The following is a 21,074-nucleotide window of genomic DNA, read 5'->3' on the forward strand; positions in this document are numbered from 1 at the left end:
CGGAAGGCGAGCCACGACCGCAATGTATCACCGAGCTGCCAAACTTCAGGGCAGCCTGCCTCACACGGTCCGTGTTGAGGATAATGATGGTACTTATGCACGAACTTCGCGCAACTGTTCGTCCTCGTAATCCGAGTAACGAGTAAGTATACTCTGCTTGTCATGCCACTCCAATTTCATGGTCTTCTACTATATCGAAAATTACATATACATATCATTGAAACGCACAAAAGTCATTCAATAGTGTGCAGTGTCTAGATAGCATTTGTCCGAGCAGAATGCCATTAGTTACAAGAATTGTCATTGACAACAAACGTTTATTAAACTTATCTTGGTTATTTATAAACAGTTTGTTTCAGTCCTTTTCACAGGTGGTACAGGCTGGTGGCCTGTCGTTCCTTTACATGGTGGCTTCACGGGAGGCTTGGACACCGCGTTCGAAGAGTAATACCCGCCTGTGCCGTTCGTGCCATAAGAGAAACGTTCCCGAGTGACAGCGGTCAGTACAGGGGATTTTCTCTCGCTGTGCTGCAACCTGAACTGTACAATGTTTAAAGTCTTGTATTTTTGTGTCATCAAAATAAGATACAAAATAAAACACCACATATATTTTAACAACGGTTGTTTCGATTTTTTAAATGAATCAAGTGTGTCTCCATTCAAGGATGGACGTCAGACATCTGTGCTCGGAATGGGTGAAGTTCAGGTCGATGTGAAGCGGGGTGGTCACTATCTAAGCTAACATAATATATTATCAATAATGCATACACTAAATAACACTTGTTCAAAGTCTTTCAGTCGGTTATGTCTCTATAAAAGTCACACATATATCTATACTATCAATTAACATTTGATTATACAGGCCTTAAGTCAAGGGTCTTGACCACTATAATACACTGTTTGAAGTGTGGGTCTGTGCTCACAAGAATCTCGGGTATGTGGCATTTGTTATTGATAGGCAACGATATACTGCAGTAGGGGTCTAATGTTAGTTGGGGATCTGCTAGGTGGGAATCATGGCGTGGTCAGTGTCTGGCACATGAAGAGAATACCTTGCAGGGACACAGGGTCAGAATGGCAGTAAGTTTCCACTGGCGAGGGTGCGTGGGCAAGGACACGTTTGTGGAGATGAACGAGCTATGTGCTTGGTTCAGGCCGGTTCACAAGTAGGACCGTGATCTCAGAGGAAGAGTGATGTGTTACATTTATTAGCTGTTGCAAATACCTCTGGAGTTTTCCAGTCAGAGTGGGAACGAGGGTGTGGGCCATGTGCTCTGCGCGCTGTACTATCGCAGTGAGGCCTGGTCACCAAGATGGAGTGGAAAGGGGGTACAAAAATGGATGCCCCGTGTCCTGCTCAGTGTTCCCATCTACGTGAATGTCATCCAAAGTTAACATCACATAAGGGCAAGGGGCGAACCCACTACTGGAGGCACTTGGTATGAGTTTCTACTGAGAAGTAAAGGATGAGAGGGGCCTGATGGCTCCCACACACTTGCCTGCACGCCCCAGGCCCATCCATCCCACCCCCTCTATTCGCACCCGGGGATGAGCGCTGGCATGGGGGGCTGTCACGGGCGCAAACGGCCAAGGTGCCAAACATCATGTACACTTCAAAGGTATCCCACGCCCAGGGGCCATCGCTCACATGGCCTCCTCAGACCTCGTGTCTCCAGGCAGGCCTCCCCTGAGGCAGGCCGCCCCCCTGCAATCCACATAAGAGTGTCTCCATTCAGCAGTCTTCCTGTGCCTTATCTGCACGCCCCAGGTCCATCCATCCCACCCCCTCTATCAAAAGCGGTTCGCACCCGGGGATGAGCGCTGGCATGGGGGGCTGTCACGGGCGCAAATGGCCAAGGTGCCAAACAGCATGTACACTTCAAAAGGTATCCCACATCCAGGGGCCATCGTTCACATGGCCTCCTCAGACCCCGTGTCTCCAGGCAGGCCTCCCCAGAGGCAGGCCACCCCCCTGCAATAAACATAATACCACGACATACACACGTCATTCATTCACAAACACACCCCTGTCTCTAATACTTTATAAACCACTTGATATGTCTCATGAGAACATCTTTGTGCTTTGCAAGTCAACTCCTGAACCTTCTACCTGAGAAGCACTGAGATCTATGCTAATCTGCTCGTCGCCGTGCTATCTGTGACCGCTTTGAGCAAACTCGTCAGTGTGCTACCTGTGGCCATCTACTGCTCGGCCTGCTGAATCCAACTGTTTGTTGGTCAAGGTAAGGCCATGTATACTAGTCATATTTCGGTCATTTTTACATTTCAATCTAGAGCTATGGTCATTGGTCTCATTGCTATTGAGTTGAGTTTCAATTGTTATGCTACCAATAGATCTATTTATTTTCATCTGTGTCAATTGTCATCGAATTGCATCCTTCGGGGGTCCAGTCTATAATGTAAGCATGTTTCCTTTTCGTGCAAGACAGAACATCCAAGGGACGAGTCACATGTTCAGAGTTTAGTCACATAATTTAAAAAATTTCTGTAACTTATGCAAATACTAAGCCGCACATGATGAACTGGTATAGTTCCGGCGACCAAAACAAACCTTGCATTGAGCATGGTATGGTTCATTTACTTTTTTATGACATTTTTATTCATCAAGGTTTTATAATAATCTTGATATTTACTTTTCAGTATTTTCAACAATGCCTGCCTGTTCGATTAGCGGTTGCCCTTCGAAGACCCATGCTAAATTTGAAGGCACTACAATACATGTATTCCCGAAAACTGTTGATCGAATAAGAGAATGGGTCAGACATTGCGGATATCCACTGGATGAGCTGGAAAGTAGAGTCCAACAAGTTTTTGAGGACAAGAGGGGTGATCGATACCGCATCTGCAGCCGGCACTTTCCCTCGAACATGTACACCACCTCTTGGGTAACAAAGAAGAATAAACGGCGATCAACACGGAAATTGCTCGCAAACGATACTCCCACTCTATTCGTCCACAATCCGCCACTGGTGAGTCAAGTGTCCGTTTTTAGCTTTAGGTCTTGCGGTAGTGTGTAGGTAGCCGAATGGATTCATTGATATTTTAGGTGTTGTTTCCAATTTGTAATACTTTCGACATTGATATGAGTGTATAGCTTTTTGAATAATGACATTTATCAATATATTATTTTTAGGTATCATAACCCACAAACGAAATCTATATATGGGCACAGGGAACTGTGCTATATTGCGCATTACTCAAGTATTCTGTCTCCTTACATGGCAATTTTAAATATTGGCATTTCATTATCAAACAATAATTTACATTTACAACTTCTTGACTATCCCTTGAATCTGAAGCAAGAACATTCTACTTCCGTCACATGCTCGCAGTTATCAACCACTTCTAGCGCGTATCAGGTAATCATATTTGTCAAGTAATAATTTGTATGTATCGTGTGATTATTTTACCAATTGTTTGGTTAGTGCTTTCCAAGTGATATACACCTTTGTTGTCGTCCCCTGGTGTTTGTTTTCAGTTATAATTAGTGTTATCCATGCAAATACTATGTGGGACCATGCGGATACGAATCGGCGCAACAGCTTTCGGAAGTGCGCACCACATTGACAACAGCCCTAGACATTCTTCAGCAGCACAAGTTATGGATACTGACAGATCCATCGAGCGTGATCATATAACGTGATTCCATTTGCTATACTTTCTTCCCCATTAACGCAAGTACTGTGTTTCAGGGAGACGATGGAGCTTCCACTACAATCACAAGATCCCATTTAGATGATGCAGATGTAAAGAAATCAGAGAAATAAGTCGATTAAATCTGATCATATTTAAATATTCCTTGATTCTTTTAGACAATGCAACATTTGTGGTTATCTCTTTCGATGTACCTGTGCCGTCGACCCCAAGTGTGTGTTATGTTTACAATATTGAAAACCATACTAACACAAGTACTTGTTTCAGGGAGTTGCTGATGCCTCCTCTTCAATACAATCATTCGTGGCAGTCCATGCAGAGCCAGAGGTATAGATACTGACAGCTCCATCGAACTAGGTCATCAGAGCTCGAATACTTGTCGTTTGATTGTTCCACACAATGTTTAAATCGTGTTTGGCTATTGAGATGTACATGTGTGTTTGTCCTCACGTGTGTTTTATGCTAACAATATTTTGATACACAGTAATGAAAATACTATGTTTCAGGGAGTCGATGGAGCCTCATTCCGTGCTGTCTATGCGGATACAGAAAATATAGTCGTTGTAGCGCAAGAGGAAGGGGAGACATGCGGATACGTATCGGAGAAACAGCGTGCAGATGTTGAAGGTCGAGTCAAAAAAGTTGCAAAGAAAAGAAACAAAAATAAGGTTAGTTACAAACAGTTCATAACTTTAGAAATGTTTTTGTGCTGGGGACTATTTTATGTTTTTTTCAAGTCAATTGTACTATACTTTATCTTGTGTTTAAACTGAACATCCCTTTTCCAATCTGTCCTCTAGTTACCCGTGGGTCTACGAACTATACATACACAGACAGTGAAGCGAATGAGAGATGTTGCTTGCCAGACCATTTACACTATGGAGGCTATGGAGGAACTATTAATTCAGTCGCGGCGTGTTGAGACTCGGGATGCTCATGTCCAATGTACAGAAAATAAAATGAATGTGTCCGGAGAATCCGGCAAAGTTGTATTGGACCATTGCTACAGTACGACCGCACCACCGCAACAACATGATACTGGATGTATTGAAGATAGCTCTGAAGTAGTCGCAGATCAATTCACACAATCTACACCCGCCAAAAAATTGCCACCAAAAAAGCTGTCGACATTGTTGTGTTCTCCCATCAATGTTGAAGTATCAGATGTTGAAATGACAGAGAATGAACCAGCAGCAGCATTCACCGACGCATCAGAACTTGATAGCAACAATATTTCTTTCAAATGTGGTGATATGTCCTCAACGTCACAGGCAGAAACAACTTTGACGCAGGATGACAGTCTAATGAAAGAGGACAAATACATAGTATTCGACAGTTGTTTGATGGATATTAGAAGTATGCTGAAATGTGGGCATTCCGTCAGAGGGAAAGTATGTGGAAAGCCATTGATTCATGTGACTCGTCAAAAACAAGGCAGTAACGTCACAATAAATGCCGCCTGTAGATTACATCATACGTTCTCATGGTCTGCACAACCGATGCTGGGGAAACTGCCAGCAGGCAATCAACTGTGTGCAGCTGCATCACTTTTTAGTGGCTCCAGTTTTAGAAAGTTAAAGTCTTTCTTTCAGTTTGTGGGACTCCATTTCATTTAAAAAACGCAGTACTACCAATACCAACATGATTATCTGTTTCCAGCCACTAGTGATGCTTGGAAAATTGAACAATTGTCTCTAGCAAGTACATTCGAAGGCAAACGATTCAGGCTAGCCGGCAAAGGACAGTGCGACAGCCCTGGTTTTTCTGCCAAGTACTGCACCTACCACTTTCAGGACATGGATAGTAAGAAAATTGTGAGTTTGGTGGTTGTGCAGGTAACACAATGTACATCCTCAGTGGCCATGGAGAAACTAGGATTTATTAAATCAGTGGAATATCTGCAATCGAGGGGAATGCACATCGACCTCATAGCCACAGACAGACACGTTTCAATTGCCAAGACAATGAGAGAGCAGTGGGAATTTGACGCATGGCATCTTGCTAAATCAATCAATAAGAAAATCTCGGCTGCAGGGGAAAAAAAAGGTTTGGAAAGTATTCCAGAGTGGTCCCAGTCTATCAGCAACCATCTTTGGTGGAGCTCCAAAACTTGTGAAGGGTCAGTGGAAATACTACTTGAAAAATGGCGGCCACTGATGCACCACTGTACCAACGTGCACCGCTGGTCAGAAAACCTACATTTCCACCAATGTGAACATGGCCCTTTGTCCCTAGTGGAGGCACAGAAGAAGAAGTGGTTGAATCCATCTTCACCGACACACAAAGCCATTGAGAAGATTGTTTTCCATAAAACTCTATCAAGAGATTTGAGGGGACTGACAGAATTCTGTCACACAGGAGGTTTGGAGGCGTTCCACAATATGTGCCTAAAGTACAGGCCAAAGCGCTTGCATTTCAGCATACAGGGCATGAGACATAGGACTCTACTAGCGGTCTTGGCCCATAACGAGAATCTCGGCCGTGAACAATCTAGGACTAAGGGTAATGTAAGGATGCCTCGCTACACTAAGGCCTTTTCAAAAAGAAGTAAGCAATGGGTGATCAAACCAGTCTATGAGGAAATGAAGTTCAACTTTGTCAAAAGCCTTATTGTTGCTGTATTAGAGAAGCACAGATATGGAATTTTGAACGTTTCTGTGCACAGCACTGATCCATTGCCACCCAACATTGCCACTGTGCCATGTCCACCCAAAGGAGAGCTGGTTGTGAAGTACAAATCCCGGTTTAAATAATTGTAATACGATTGTCTTTTTGTAAATAAATGTTATTGTACAGTGTGCATTCAAAGTACGCTAACCCTAACCCCTACCTTCACCATCCTGGGTGCCGAACAACCTGGGTGTCATCTTTGAATTCTCTCTCTATTCACCTCATATTGCTGACCTTGTCTATATGTGTATGTATATATTTTTGTTGATGTAACTAATTTTCGCAATCTCTTCTAAATGCTGGGCACTGTTAACCGAGGGGAGGCTTGCGTATTGCAAATAATAAAACAAACAAACAATAAATCTCACTTTCAACTCAACTCCTCGGGTATTTTATACTTTCACTGACCTTCCCCAAAAAATTAAAAGTCTCAATAGTTCTGGTTCTTTGGGGCTTCAAAGCTCACAGTCAACGAGGACAAAATTGGGGGCCTTAGAACGCGCCAAGCGAGCCGTTGGAGATGGGAGAAGCCAGTACGCATTTGCACATTGAGGCGCACTACATACATGGATTCGAAACCTTAAATTCTCACAGATGGCTTTACTACGGGATGTTGCAAAGAAAGAATGTATGCTCATTTCTAGTTAAGGTCAGCGGCTTTGATTTTCAGCTCGCGCCCTGAAGAGGCCCACAACTCGCACTGGCAGTATAAGGTTCTATTGTTTTTTGACCTTGAGAGACAGGGACCATGCCGAAAGAACTTCATTTGAAGGGAGGGGTGCAATAACGTAAGAGACGATAAGGCAGAAAATTCTGAAACTAGACCGAGTTTCATGTTAGTTCAGTATACGAAAAATCGTTGTCAAAAGCACAGTGGGATTTACGGACTGCATTACGCAGAGACACAATGGAAATTGCAAATATAATGTAAGTAACTCTTTAGACGCTTTTATACCAGAATGAAGAATTAATTAATGCATGCATGAATAAATGAATGAATGAAGAGCTTGGCAAACGTTTGTGGGATCGTCCTTATAGCGGGTAAAGGGGCATGCAGGTCCACATTCCACACGCATGTAGACAAAAAGTCGTTTCTCATTGTGTACTAACCTCGATTTATTTTGTTAGTTTTCGCATTGATTTTAGAGCCGAACATACTCCATTGCACTTGAATCCTTGAAAGCAAATAGTTTCAGCTCGGCTGTAATAAATAAAAATTAATAATATTAATAATATAATAAAGATCGGCTGGCGAGACTAATTATAAATTTTATGTTTTCAAAACAGGTATATCCTTCCCTTTTGCCACTGCCACCAGTTTCAGACACCGGCAGATGGTTTTTTTAACCGCCAGCTGCAGCTTAATGTAAACAACTGCACAATCCTGATGATTTTATGGGACTATCGCCAAGGGCCCATATGCCCTTACGCGGTACTAGCGGCTAGAAGCAACATATCAACCTTTACGCTGGCCTAGTGCCTACTTGATGGAACAGCCTTGCGGTTCAACGTGCGACAAAAGTGCTTCTTTGAACGAAAACCAACACCCTGTGTACCATAAAGGAACAACGCGCGATAAACTTTTACGGATTTGCGGATAGAGATAAAAGAAAATAAATGACTTTCGGAGTTCATATGGCAATTGCTGAATATTCTATAAACATTTAATGTCAAATAAATGTACTTTACCAAATGTACCGTGTTGCTGTTTGATTTTAAAGTACAGTTTCATATTCCGAATTGTGGCGCGCTGTGTTGTGAGTTGATCTGTGTTGGTTTCCGGGTCCTGTGTGAAGTCGCGTAGAAGACGACTGGGCGCGATTGCCTACGCAGCACAGAAAAGTCACAGAGAGAGGCGGGGAATATGAATGTTTTGATAATGTCAGGCTCAGGGGCGGGGGATATGATTTAGTACCGCAAAAGCAGGTCAGCCAGGGCGATGGGGGAAATGATAGGATTATCACAAAATGGCAGCTCCCTGATGCCTGTTTTCGCGTGCGTTTAATGGACGAAAACTCGGGTAAGGTCCATAGGAAATTTTTCTAAAATCGAGCGACTTAGGCTTAAAAACACATGGCTGACCCGTAGGGGCAATAACATTTTTTGACCGAACCATTCCTTTAAGATCACTGATGTGACCGAGATCGCCGTGCCCCATACCCATACTTTGAAAGTTTCCTATATTGTTGTGTATTGTGAGACCGTGCCCTCAGTGGTTTAAAAAAAACATCTCTATTTTTTGATGTCGGGCTGACACTAGGGCAGCTTCTAATAGGGCCGCTGGCGATGTCCTCCATAGTGGTCAGGGTTTTGGCATCGTGTTCAGTGAGATATGTATCACCAGCGGGGAATGGTCTGACAGAGTACACAGCAAGATCTTGCTGCTGCGCAGTCTGCCCATCCATATCGCCGAAATCAACCAAAAGTAAATGTTAGGCAATGGGCCACATTACCAGTGTGTCGGCCCGGTAACAACGGTGCCGGTAAGCCTACCGGCACCGTTGTTAGGGGAACGGCACACTACGGGTTTGCTTGCCGGAGCCGCTGAGCCCGACAGGGCAGACCCCGCTGGACGCAGAGGTCACGGTAAGCATTAACGGTGCCAGTGCTTCCGTGTTCTCCATTCCCATTGAGCCCTAGAGGACTTACTGGGAATGGGGAATTACAGGCACCTGACTTCCCGATCGCCGGACTCGGAATAGCCTGGTGGTACCGGGAAGTCAGGCGCTGGTAGTTCATTACATGTCAGGTGGCAATCTGCCGGTTTTACTGGCACGGTTACCGCCAGACCCGTAATGAGGCCCATTGTGTCGTGGACCGTCGAGTAATATGTGTATTTAGTTTCTCTGGGGTGCTCCTCCCTCCACACATCCACTAACCCATATGAAATCATTATTTGTCTAATCGTCTGGGCAGTCGCTGTGGTCCCGCGGTGTCTTGTGCTAGATCTATCTTTAGATATATCGAGGATTGTGTTGAAATCTCCTCCCCATATCATAGGGATATCCGAGGTGGGTGTAATACGTCTGCCGCCCCCACTTAGGTGCAAACCCCAAAGCATGTGTCTCCTGTAACATCACAATTTTAGGGGAGTGTCTTTCAATGTACGCTAAGATTTTTCTGGCTTTAACAGGGTTGGTTAGACCCGCACATTCCATGAGATCAGCACTGTTGGATCACCATTTGGTCTCTTGTTTTCGCCCAAATTCTCTATGCAATTGTACCCACTTTCTAATGACCGCAGTGCGCCCCTATTCCCATCTGTCAACCTGTCTGGCAACTTTTATATAACACTTCGGCTTCCCTTTATCCCGATGGGCCTTTCCGAACTGCCCGATCAGGGTCCCACCACCTCCCGATCTCCGAGCCTTATAAACTCCCACCTCCCTCCGCTCCGCCCTCACCATCTACCCCAACATGATGATGTACCCTTTGCATAAACATGGAACTTCCCTGGGATATGTTGCTAGCAGCTACCGCTACTCGGTCTGCCAATCTAGCGCCACTGTCCAAGCTTCAAATAAACCATCTTTTCGTGCCTGTACATTTGTTACAAACCAAAACCGTTATAATAAGTATACGGTAGAGCCTCCCACTCAGTCCCTCACATCCTCTAATCCCTCTTCCGCTCTTCGGGCCCGGTTCTGGTTTCCGCCGCGATCTGGTGGTGGAGGGGGAATAGATGCCTCCATGTAGGTCATAGCATCTGTTGGATTCTAAAAAAGTGTGCCCTCCCTCCGTGCTGAATTCGCAGTTTCGCCAGAAACATTAAAGCATATGGAACCCGCCGTGCTCTCAACAATCATTTCACCGGGTCGTATGTTCGTGTCTGGGCTTGTATCCCGGCCGGCAAAGTCTGGGTAAATGTGTATGTTGTTTGCTTCATAACGAAAAGTCCCTTGCTCTCTGGATAACTTCAGGATAAGGTCTCTATCTCTATAATTGAGCATTTTAGCAATAATTGTGCGTAAAGGGGAGCCCGGTCTTGGCGCAGGGGCATGGGTGCAGTGCATGTGCTCGACCAGAAAATGTGTAGAGAAAGCAGCCGATATGATAGGGTTTTCAGGAGTGTTTCAATGAATTGCTCCATTGGGCCAATGCATGCCGACTTCGGTACCCTGACAATGGGCACTTTGTTTCTCCTTGACCACAACTCCAAGTCTTCGCACTTGCCTCTTACTTTGGTAAGTTCCATCTTCAAACTAGCAATATCACAGTCGTGTTGGTCCACCTTGACTTCCACCTCACCAATTTCTGTCTCTTCTTCATTAATGCTACCATTCTCCTTTTCTAATTTGGATTTTGGGGATGCTATGGTCGCTACAATGTTGTCCAACTTTACGTTCACTGACATGAAGCCACTCTGCAAATGGTCTTCGCGGGCATTCTCGGTCGCTGCTTCCGGTCTGTCACCTCGGGGCAGAGCCGCCGCCCTTGGGGCAGAAGCCTGAGAGCTAGTAAAGGGGTCCATTGGGCCCTTTTTTTCATCATGTTGTACTGCTTCTTTTGAAAGGAATATGTCTCTCCGGGTACCTGAGGTGTTGTTATCTCCCTTCCCTGAATATGTCTGCGCCAGGTCCCCTCTGTGCGTATGTTGTCTCTAATGCCGCTCGGTTAATAGTGTTGTATCTATATACAATTGTCTATGGTAGGGCGGCAGATCTCTTCAATGATCAGTGCAGCTCAGGAGTTCTACACTCAGTTTCTGATTTCCTGTACTTTCCAGATTCTATTATTCAACAGGGGTGTAGTGTCTCATTCACTGGTTCCAGTCCTGCCTTCGGTTGCCTCACATTAAGGATGTCATCTGTCTTTAAATGTTCGCAATGCAATATTTGAAGAACCCCTTCTCAGGCACCTGTAGCACTCTGTCTATCCGGGGGCACCAATCCGATTCACTACCATCTATGATTAGGATATTTGCATGTATTAGTATTCTGTGGGAGCATGCCAGTTAATGAGGGGCTTATTATTGATGGTCAGTGGGGCATATGCCCTCTCTTGCTGGCAATTAAAGACCACTGTATAGCATCTGCAGTTGTTGAGGACGTGCCGCCGTGCGTGACGTTGATTATAGTTACTGCTGCTCAAACTTGACCGTCGGTCTCGTATTCGTCCTGCAGCTCACACTAAGGACACCCCTTTCACTGGGTTATATCAGATATGGAAAGCGCTGCAGCAGTCCATTCTGTGGAGCCCAGCCCAGTCACTCCGTTATTTATTGTGTATCCTGAATGTTTTAACAAATGTCCATGTTGCACTTGTAGTTCAGAGTCCTCCAAGTTCTGCCCCCTACTGTACCTTCCCCACGTTGTGGCCGCTAACGGATTGCACACATATTCCTGTTCTCAATGTGCTGCAGTCGCATGTTTCCCTGTGTGCCGTTTGCCGGATTGCCTCCCATCAGTACCTCCTTGGTTGTTCATGTTGTTCAAAGCTGCCTCAGCTGTAGTGCGTACCCATGATGAGGTGGCTCTGTGGTCTTGTGTTTAGGCTGCCACGTCCCTTGCTTATCATCGCCTCAGAGGGGAGGGGGTGGTGGGGGACACCAGCAACGGGCCGGAGGGTTGCTATATCACTTTGGGTGCCGCTGCCATTCTATTTTGCTGCAGTTGGGGAGGTTGGTGGGGGGGCCCACGACACCCAACCCGTGTTAGTCGGATTTTCGCTTGACTGGGTCTGGGTGAGTCGGGCAGTAGAGGGCATCTTGACTGGTGCAGTGGTGTTACCTGAATCTCCAGTTCTGGCGCGTTCCTTGCTTGTGTCTCTGCACTGCTGCTGAGCAGGGAGATGTTGCGTAGCCCGAACGAGTATCAGGCGCACACAGCCCCTCCTCCCCGCAGGCCACTTTAGCACCGGTCCCCAGCAGGACTTCCTCCTCCTTCTCTCGGAGGTCTGGGCCAGCGTGGGCAAGCATTCCACAGCGTTGATGTTGCCGTCAGTCACTCCGTCGCCAGCATTTCATTTTGAGAAACCAGCTTTTACCCTCCATTGGCTGGCCCGCGCATCTTCAACTATCCTCTGCTATGTGGAAAGTTCAGTCAGCAGGCACTTCAAAGGATATTATTATGTTTAGGATATTGCCTGGAATGGAGATCTCCGATCAGGCAGCCATTTTTTTTGCTGCTCAACAGCGCCCCTTTAGTACTTGAGTTTTTTTTTATAAAACATTTTATTTTCATTTAGTCATAACGTAGACATAATAGGCCAAAACCAAAAGAGAGGCGCAAAAGAAAGAAAAGAGAAAGGAGAAAAGAGAAAAAAAAGAGGCAGGAGGCCCACATGACCCATTCAGCAGTAGTAGTATATCATTACCGTTCACAGGGGACACACCTGCAATTCACAGTGTGAATATTCAAAAGGGGCAACTCTCAAGGCCTCACTCCTCAAGGCCCTCCCTCCTCCCATGCCGCCCATATTTTAGAGGCTTTGTTGGGACAGCCTCTTGCATTATAGACCCGTCTTTCAAACATAGCACATGTGTCCATGTCTATCGCCCATTGCTCCATCGTCGGAGATTCGGGGACTCCCCATTTTTGTGCAATGTTCCGCTTCATCAGGGCCGTCGCCGTATGCAATAAGAGTTCTCCCCATTTATTCAGTTCATACTCCCCTGGCGCTCCCAGGATTAGGACCTTCGGGTCAAGTTCTATTGAAGTGGAGAGTATCCGGGTCAGTTCCCGACAACAGGCCCCCCAGAAAGTTCGGATGCGGGGACAGGACCACAGAATGTGAAAGAAGGTCCCCTCCTCGATCCCACACCTAAGACAATTCGGGCTTGTTGCCCTCTTCCATCCAAACAGTGCAGTTCTAGGATAATACACTCTATGTAGTATTTTAAGTTGCACTAGTCTGAGTCTCGAGGAGATGGCAGTTTCCCTGGGGTGCATTAGTACCCGTATCCAGTCCTCAGGGTCAATGTTTCCTACATCTGTTTCCCACTTGGCCTTTAAGCTGATCAATTCAGGAGTCGCAAAGGATGTAATGGCATTGTAAAGAATGGATGTGCATTTGGAGGGGATGTATTCAGGTAGAATGTTACGTTCTATAGGTGAGTACTCCGGTATGCTGTCGTCCAGCGCTATGTGGACTCTTAGGGCATGGGACATTTGCATATGGTGGTATCTTTCGGTGTCAGGGAGTCGAAACCTGTGCTGCAGGACCGCAAACGGGGCAAGATTCTCACCGCTAAGAACATCTCCCACTTTCTGTATCCCAGCTCTCACCCAGCACGGCCAAGGTTCGAACCTCGCCATTTCCCTCAGGTTGGCATTTCTCCATAGGGGTTGCGCCGCTGATATCTTGTTCCCCCATCCCACAAAGTTGTGCACTTGCCTCCAAGAGGTAGTGATCTGTGCCCTCATCATTAGTGGGGAGGATCTAGGGGGGGTGTCGTACAGTAGCTGTAGTGGATCGGTGTCATGCATGGTTGCCACATCGGCCTTAATGTGGGGTAGTTCCCGGTCCCCATGCAGTAGGTCATTGACCACCACTAATTGTGAGGCCCAATAGTAGGTCTGAAGGCGGGGCACTCCGATCCCACCCTCCCAGATCGACCTCTGAAGTGTAGCCAGGGCTATGCGCGCTTGTCCACCACCCCACAAGAGCTCCCTAAGGAGAGTTTCCACCCGGGCAAATTCGGCCCCCGAGATCTGCAAGGGGGCGTTCTGAAGGACGTAAAGGAATCGCGGAAGAGCCAACATTTTAAAGAGAGCGGCTCTACCCATGAGGGTCAGGGGAAGAAGCTTCCAGTGCTGTACATCATTAGAGAATCGATCCAGGATTGGCCTGAGGTTATGCCTGCTATAGCCATTTAGGTCCGATGTGATCCAAATCCCAAGGTATCGGAAACCAAGTTGTTCTATTTGATAAGGGCATTCCTGAGGGTCGGGCTGTTCTCCTCCCTTCACTGGGAAGAAAACAGATTTCTTCCAGTTGATCCTTAGACCGCTAAATCTCCCATATCGGACAAGAATCTGGGTCACTATGGGGCAAGCTCGGGCAGGGTCTCCCAGGTATAACAGGAGGTCGTCCGCATATAAAGATATCCGGTCCTCGTGTCCCTCTGGCCATCTGAATCCCATCCAGGATGTGCTCTGGCGAAGCCATATAGCCAATGGTTCTATCGCCAGGGCGAAGAGAAGGGGGGAGAGGGGACACCCCTGCCGCGTGCCACGTCCCAGTCGAAAGGGACGAGAGGTCCACCCATTCACCTTGACCTCCGCCCATATATTTGTATACAGCAATTTCACCCATCCCATGAACTCCTCCCCAAAGCCCATACGTGCCATGATCTCCCAGAGGCTATCCCATCGGACCGAGTCGAAAGCCTTCTCAAAGTCAACTGCCAGAAGGGCCAGCGGAATGTCAATGGCGGGAGCCCTCTCTAACGCTAAATGGAGTCGACGCAGATTCATTCGGGTTGATTTGTGTGGCATGAAGCCACATTGGTCCGGGTGTATTAGGGTATGGGCCACTGATTGTAACCTATTGGCCAGGAGCTTGGCGAGGACCTTAGCCTCACCATTGATCAACGAGATCGGCCTATAGGAGGCACATTGTTCCTGGGGTTTGCTCGGTTTGGGGATGACCACGATGGTGGCCTTGCACAGATCCTGCGGGAGAGCGCCCTGTTCCCGGGCTGACAATAACATTTTATGGAGAGATGAGGCTATGCTGACCCCTCCCAGCTTCTGCCACGTCTCCACCGGAAACCCGTTCGGGCCTGGCGTCTTCCCGGTCTGCAGCTGGGCTATTGCGTCAGCCACCTCGGTCTCTGAGAGATCAGAGTCCAGCTTCACCCTTTGTTGTACTGAGAGAGTCGGGAGTGATATGTCATTTAGAAGGGACGGGTCCACCCGCGAGGTCGGAGCCCGATAAAGTGTTTCATAAAATTGGGCGAAAGCCTCAGCTATCTCTGCATCTGACTGAAACCTTTCACCCCGTGAGTTGACAATCTCACGAACACATCGTTGTCCCTCATCTCTCCTCTCCAACCAGGCTAGCATTCGGCCAGCTTTGTCTCCGGGCTCATAAATTCTGGCTCTGGAGTCCCAATGGGCTTGTTTAGCATTATCTAATAGGAGGTTTCGGAGCCGCTCGGTGGCTCGTTTAAGGGAGAGCTGGGTCTGCGGGGATGGGTCAAGGGTGTGCTTATTCTCACATTGGGCCAGTTCACCCTCCTCCTCTGTTACTTCCCGGAGCCTCTCTCGCCTATTATTTGCCACCCAGGAGATTAAGGCACCCCGCAAAACGGTCTTATAGGCCTCCCAAACCACCACTGGATCCTGTTCTCCGTTGTCATTAATTTCAAAATACTCAGTAGAGACTTCAGTGAGGTGATCAACAAGTTCGGGGGAGCCCAGATAGTAAGTATTCAGTCTCCATGTCCTAGGGGGGAAACACCCCGCGTGCGGATCTCCACCAGCAGAGGCGAGTGGTCTGAGATGCCCCGGGGAAGGAATTCCGCCGCCGTTGCCTTATAGAGATCTGTATGTGGAACAAAGAGATAATCAATTCTGGAGAGGGAACCGTGGGCACCAGAGTGGAAGGAGTATCCCCTGACGTCCGGGTGCAGTTCCCGCCATACATCACCCAGGCCCAAGGCAGAAGTAAAGGTAGAGAGCTTTGTGGGGGTGTCCGGGTTGCGGTGGCTGAGATGTGTACGATCAGTGGAATTGCACATGACATCATTAAAGTCTCCACCCAGAAACAGCTCGTCAGGTTGGTGTTTACCTATGAGGGCAGTCAATTCGTCCAGTAGCTCCTGCCCCAGTCCGGGCGGGGAGTACACCGAGACGAAGGCGACCCTTACGTTCCCAAGCGTACCAAGGATCAGCACATAGCGGCCCTGTGGGTCTTGCTCTAAGCACTGGAGGGTGAAAGGGACACGTTTATGTATGAGGATGAGAGTACCCCTGGATCCCATTGTATATCCCGCATGGAAGGCAGCCCTGTAGTTTGTGCGTTGGAAATGCAAACATTTCGAACCCGCCAAGTGGGTTTTGGATAGCAGGGCCACGTCGGGGGAGTGTCTACTGAGAATATGTTTAATCAAGCGCCTCTTGATCGCCGAGCCCATCCCATTTACGTTCCAGGTGAGCACCTTGAGAGACTTGGGATGTTCAGTCGGGGTCGACTGGGGTTGTAAAGGTGCCATCTAAGGACTCACACAAGAGATTGACCAGGTGTATTCCGAGGAGGGGATCCCCGTCAACAGTGGTGTATCGCAGTATGTGCCATGAATGCTGAGTGATGTGCTGCCTGAACCATTTGTAGCCTCGTGTTGCCGTGAACTTCAACTTCAACAAACCTCGGAGCTTGCGGTGACGCGTTGCTCCCGGGGTAACAGTGAACCCATTGAAACTTTCCTTTCCCACCCCCACCCCATACTCCACCCCAACACGAAGTACCTGTCGCCCCAACATCGCTGACCCTCAACAACGTAAGGTGACAGCCTTACAAACCCTTGTACAGATTAACACTAGAAGAAGTTAACGAATGGAGGGGGGCCCCGTTGCTTTCTCCACTTGCAACGGAAGAAGTGCCCCCGCAGACCGCACTATTAATGACCTAGACAACTTATAGCAGTGCTGTGGTACTCTCCCACACCCCCTGCAACATCAATTCGGGCGTGCTCCCGCTTGTGGGGGCAGACCCCTCCGTAAGGAGCAATCCTGTTCAATCTCCGGCCTCCGCCGGTTGGTTCAGTGAGGGTGGTTGACCCGGATCCGGAGGATGTGGAGGATGTGCCGGTGGTGGTCTAGGATTTCTGTCCCTGTTGGGCCGGGGCGCCGACCAGTCCCCTTCTATGTGCTGCTCTGCCCAACGCCAGGCCTCCCTTGGGTCGTTGAAGTGGACTGTTGTACCCCTGTAATATATTTTCAGCTGGGCCGGGAAAAGCAGGCCGTACTTGACTCCCATCGCTTGCAGCTGTCGCTTCAGCTTCTCAAAGGATTGCCTCGCTTTCTGGACCTCACGGGTATAGTCCGGAAAGAAGGCTATCTTGGACCCGTTGAATGTGGTCGTGCCCTTGGTTCGTGCGAGGTGCAGCAGCGCGTCTCGGTCTCGGTAGTTCAGTAGCTTTGCTATCACCGTTCGCGGTGGAGCACCAGGCACTGGTCTGCCAGTGGGCATTCGGTGTGCCCTCTCTACAGAGAAGAATTTAGAAAAGGATCGTTGGTCGAACAGGTCCATCAGCCATTGCTCCAAGAAAAGCTCCATACAGGGGCCTTCAGCTTTCTCGGGGATACCGAGGATGCGGATATTATTGCGCCTGGATCTGCCCTCTCCTTCTTCGACTTTGGCTTCCAGAGTTTTAAGTTTGGCGGTGACTCCTTGGAGCTGTTGTTGTACTGCTTGCAACCCGTCCTCCGTGTTGGAGATGCGCTGCTCCGCCTCCCCAGTGCGTGCCGATAGTTTCTGCAGGTCATGTCGGAGGAGGGACACGTCGAGACTGATTCCGTCCATTTTTTGCTCCATCGATGAGCGGGAGTCCGCTATAGCTGCCATGACATCCCTTAGGGAGAGCCCAGATGCAGAGTCCTCTTCGACCGACGGCAGCAGTGGAGTGTCAGGAGGTTGCGATGGGGGAACCGTATATTGGTCGATTCTGTTTTGCGTGGCCGGTCTTCTAATCTTGTCTTTCCCCATGGTCACTGCCTCACGGGCGCCCTCTTGCACACTGGTTCAGCCCCACCAGGACAGTTGCGCTGGGTTATGAGCGCTGTCCACACCTTCTGTGGACGCGGGCAGTCCCCCCGACCGAGGCGGGTGGGGGGAAGGGAAGGGCGTAGAGAGCCGGGTGGCGAACTCGTGTCAGTGGATGTGTTGGCCCGACCACCGGCGCTAGGGGGTTGTTATACCCCGTTGGGATGGAGGCCGCGTATCGGCGTATCCCCACCTTCTGTTATTAGATCCTCGGTGCTTGTAGTTCCGGGGGGGGCAGGAGAGACCCGAATGGCCCCCTCGGCTGCAGCAGAGACCCCCAGCCGTCTCTCCAGGCGTTGCCCGGCGGCGCGCCCCAGGGCCGCCTTCTCCCTCAACGTTATCACGTAGTATTTCCCAGGGGTCGGGGGGAGCAAACAAAGCCTCGCGGAGGCGTGGGCCCCGCCGGATGGTTCAGCCCGCGGTTTCAATATGTCTGCTCTCGGGGGGGGAGTTGTGTCCGGTGCTCGTGCCGGCTTCCCAGGATGGAGTCGGGTTTCGGGATTCCCAGCGAATTTGGGGTCTCCCGAGCAGGCGGGATGAGTCTCGCACAGGGACCCCCCAGCAACAGCAGCAGGCACTCACCGGCGGGGCCGCCGCGACAGTGCACGGGGCTCCCTCGCAGCGTTCAGCTGTCCGCTCCTTTCTTCGATCGGGCGGGCGGCTCCCCTCACTGGTTCCCTCGGGGGGCTCGCCTGCGCCTCCAACTCGCACAGGCACTCTGGCTCTTCGTCCCCGCCGGCTACGGAGATGCAGAGATGACCCGCTCCTCACCCAGAGCGCACCCCGGCGGCCATCTTGTTTCCTCCGCGGGCCGCAGCGGCGTTCCCCACCTTTGTTGCTGTCTCCGCGGTTCCTGGGCGTTTCGGGCTGGAAATCGCCCCAGATGCGCTCCAGGGTATCGGGCACTGGGGGGCTTATCTTGGGGGTCCCCCAAGCACTGCAAATGGTCGAATGTAGCAGGATGTTGGGCCGCGGTCGCGGGAGCTCCGAGAGCACACGTCTACTGCATCGCGCAGTTGGCCACGCCCCCCTAGTACTTGAGTTTTAAAGAACAAGTCTTGTTGACCAGTCGGGATACGTAGATGAGAGAGCAAAACCTCTTTCAAAGAGGATACATGGTCAGAGTCAAGGAGTTCATCGACTCTATTTTCCCCTTCTGGTGGTATGACGATTATCAGCATGGATTTTCAATTTGTATCAATTTAATCACATCCCACTACTGACACCACATGTAAGGAAGGCATGGTATCAACAGTAAACCTAATTCTACAGATGGGAGAAAGCTACCACCATCAAATAATAATAATAATGCAGTCCTTGTGGAGTCTTGACAAAATAAAAGGTCCTATACTAAAATAAACTATTGCCAATCCTTATAGCTAATTTACAAATGGTGTGAGGTAATGTTCAAGAAAAGAAAGAAGTGTTCACAAAATTATATGTCCCTTTGCCACGTTTTGAGCAAGGGGCAAGGCGGTTCACTCGAGCAAAGCACACACTCTGGCTTCTTCGGCACGAGGATACAGTTCTATTTCCAGCAACAGGGTCTGCTGTGCCCAAGTCTCTTTTCTCATCAAAGTCTCTTGATTTAGAGGGTCTGATGTACAAAAAATAAGATACACTGTTCCGTTCTTCTTACAAGTATTCACCCCTGGTTCTTCACCCTGGATCCCCGTCAGCTGGGCTCAGATCCATGTTATTTTACGATCGTTACTGCGGATCCCACTCTTCCGGGCTTAGATCCTACTTTTTACAAAATTCAGAGAATATTCGTTTTCTCGGGTGACTCACGGTTCACCCCCAGATTCCCCTCATCCGGGCTCGGATCCGTCCTCTTTGCCAATTAGTCTCCCTCAGGCGGGCTCGGACCAATTGTAGTTCACCTTGATTTATTGTAGACTTTCGAATGTGCACAGGATTTAGCTTGACCCGCTGCAGGACCACTTTGATACAAACCTCCCTTTTACAATACAGTCACCATTCAGTTGGATATCTAACAGAGACCTTCAAATGAGCACCCACGTGGCACCTGACCACTCTGTATATGGTATCTCGCTTGGCCTCCCCAAAGTTCATTCACTCCTTTGGTTTTCTAATTATGTTCAAGTTGCTCATCACATGCGTTTCACACACTGTCCTCTTTGGATTTCTTCATACAATGTTGCTGCTTGCAACCTCGGTTCAAGCACAAGCTGGTTTCGTATCAGTCTCTCCGACTCACCGGCTGTGCCGTCTTTACTGGCGCTGCTTTGTTGTAGAAGCCAAGGACAGTACCACAGCGGCAATCACTTCTCCCTGCCTTGATTATCGACACAGGAGAGCCCCGGGTATCTTCGATGCACAGTGTAGGTTTGTTCAGCTTTAGTTTCCGGTCTTAGGCTTCTTACTTTCAAAGGTTTGCGAAAGTAACAGTCTTTAAAGGTCAAGGGAACTTTCCTCCTTGTAACTCTCTCTGGTCTTGCCGTCTTTCTCCTTGTATTAAACTGCCTTCTTGGAACTGCTGTATCCTTGTGTGCTTTTCCTCGCTCAGAGTGTGCTTTCTTGCTCCGCCTTTTATTCATGTCGGGAAGTGTGATGGAAGTCAGGTCTGTGTAATGATCAGTAATTGCCTGACCCTGCCTGACCATTGTATTGGGACATGTCAGGTATAAGGTTCTGGTGTTAGTTCATTGTCGCTCAGGGTGAACTGTCTGTGAGAAAGTGTTTTTGTCTGGAAATGGAGGCGGGGGTTGAGTTCATAGGTATCCTGCCTGGTAGGATGGGGTAAAGGTGTTACAAGGAAGGGGATACCTATTCTCACCATCCGGTGCCCCATTTCCACTCCCTGAAGACACCTCATCCAGGTGATCCACCGACACTGGTCTCACCCCCCAGTAACTGGATCCAAAAGCGATGGCCGTCTCCTGGCCACCTGGATAACAGATCCCCGGGGACTAGCGGGTGAGACACCTTCAGGCTTCTCACAGATGGCAGTGAAGGCATGATTCACCAGATCATTCAGAAGAGACAGCAGGTGCTCC

General features: G+C 48.6%; 1 protein-coding gene across 3 annotated transcripts in view; it reads right to left on the bottom strand.

Moving 5' to 3' along the window:
* The window catches only part of LOC138516192 (basic proline-rich protein-like), a 199,181-nt gene that overhangs the window by 88,651 nt on the left and 89,456 nt on the right, over positions 1-21,074 (bottom strand). The window contains exon 2 of one of the 3 annotated variants that reach the window (XM_069631132.1): positions 7,456-7,546. The exons of the other annotated variants lie outside the window; for them this stretch is intronic. The gene's annotated coding sequence lies outside the window, so the exon portion shown is untranslated. The remainder of the gene's footprint in view (positions 1-7,455; positions 7,547-21,074) is intronic. 3 annotated transcript variants of the gene reach the window in all.

Source organism: Ambystoma mexicanum, chromosome 6q, assembly GCF_040938575.1.
Source record: "Ambystoma mexicanum isolate Mex_15411 chromosome 6q, UKY_AmexF1_1, whole genome shotgun sequence".
Taxonomy (NCBI): Eukaryota; Metazoa; Chordata; class Amphibia; order Caudata; family Ambystomatidae; genus Ambystoma; species Ambystoma mexicanum.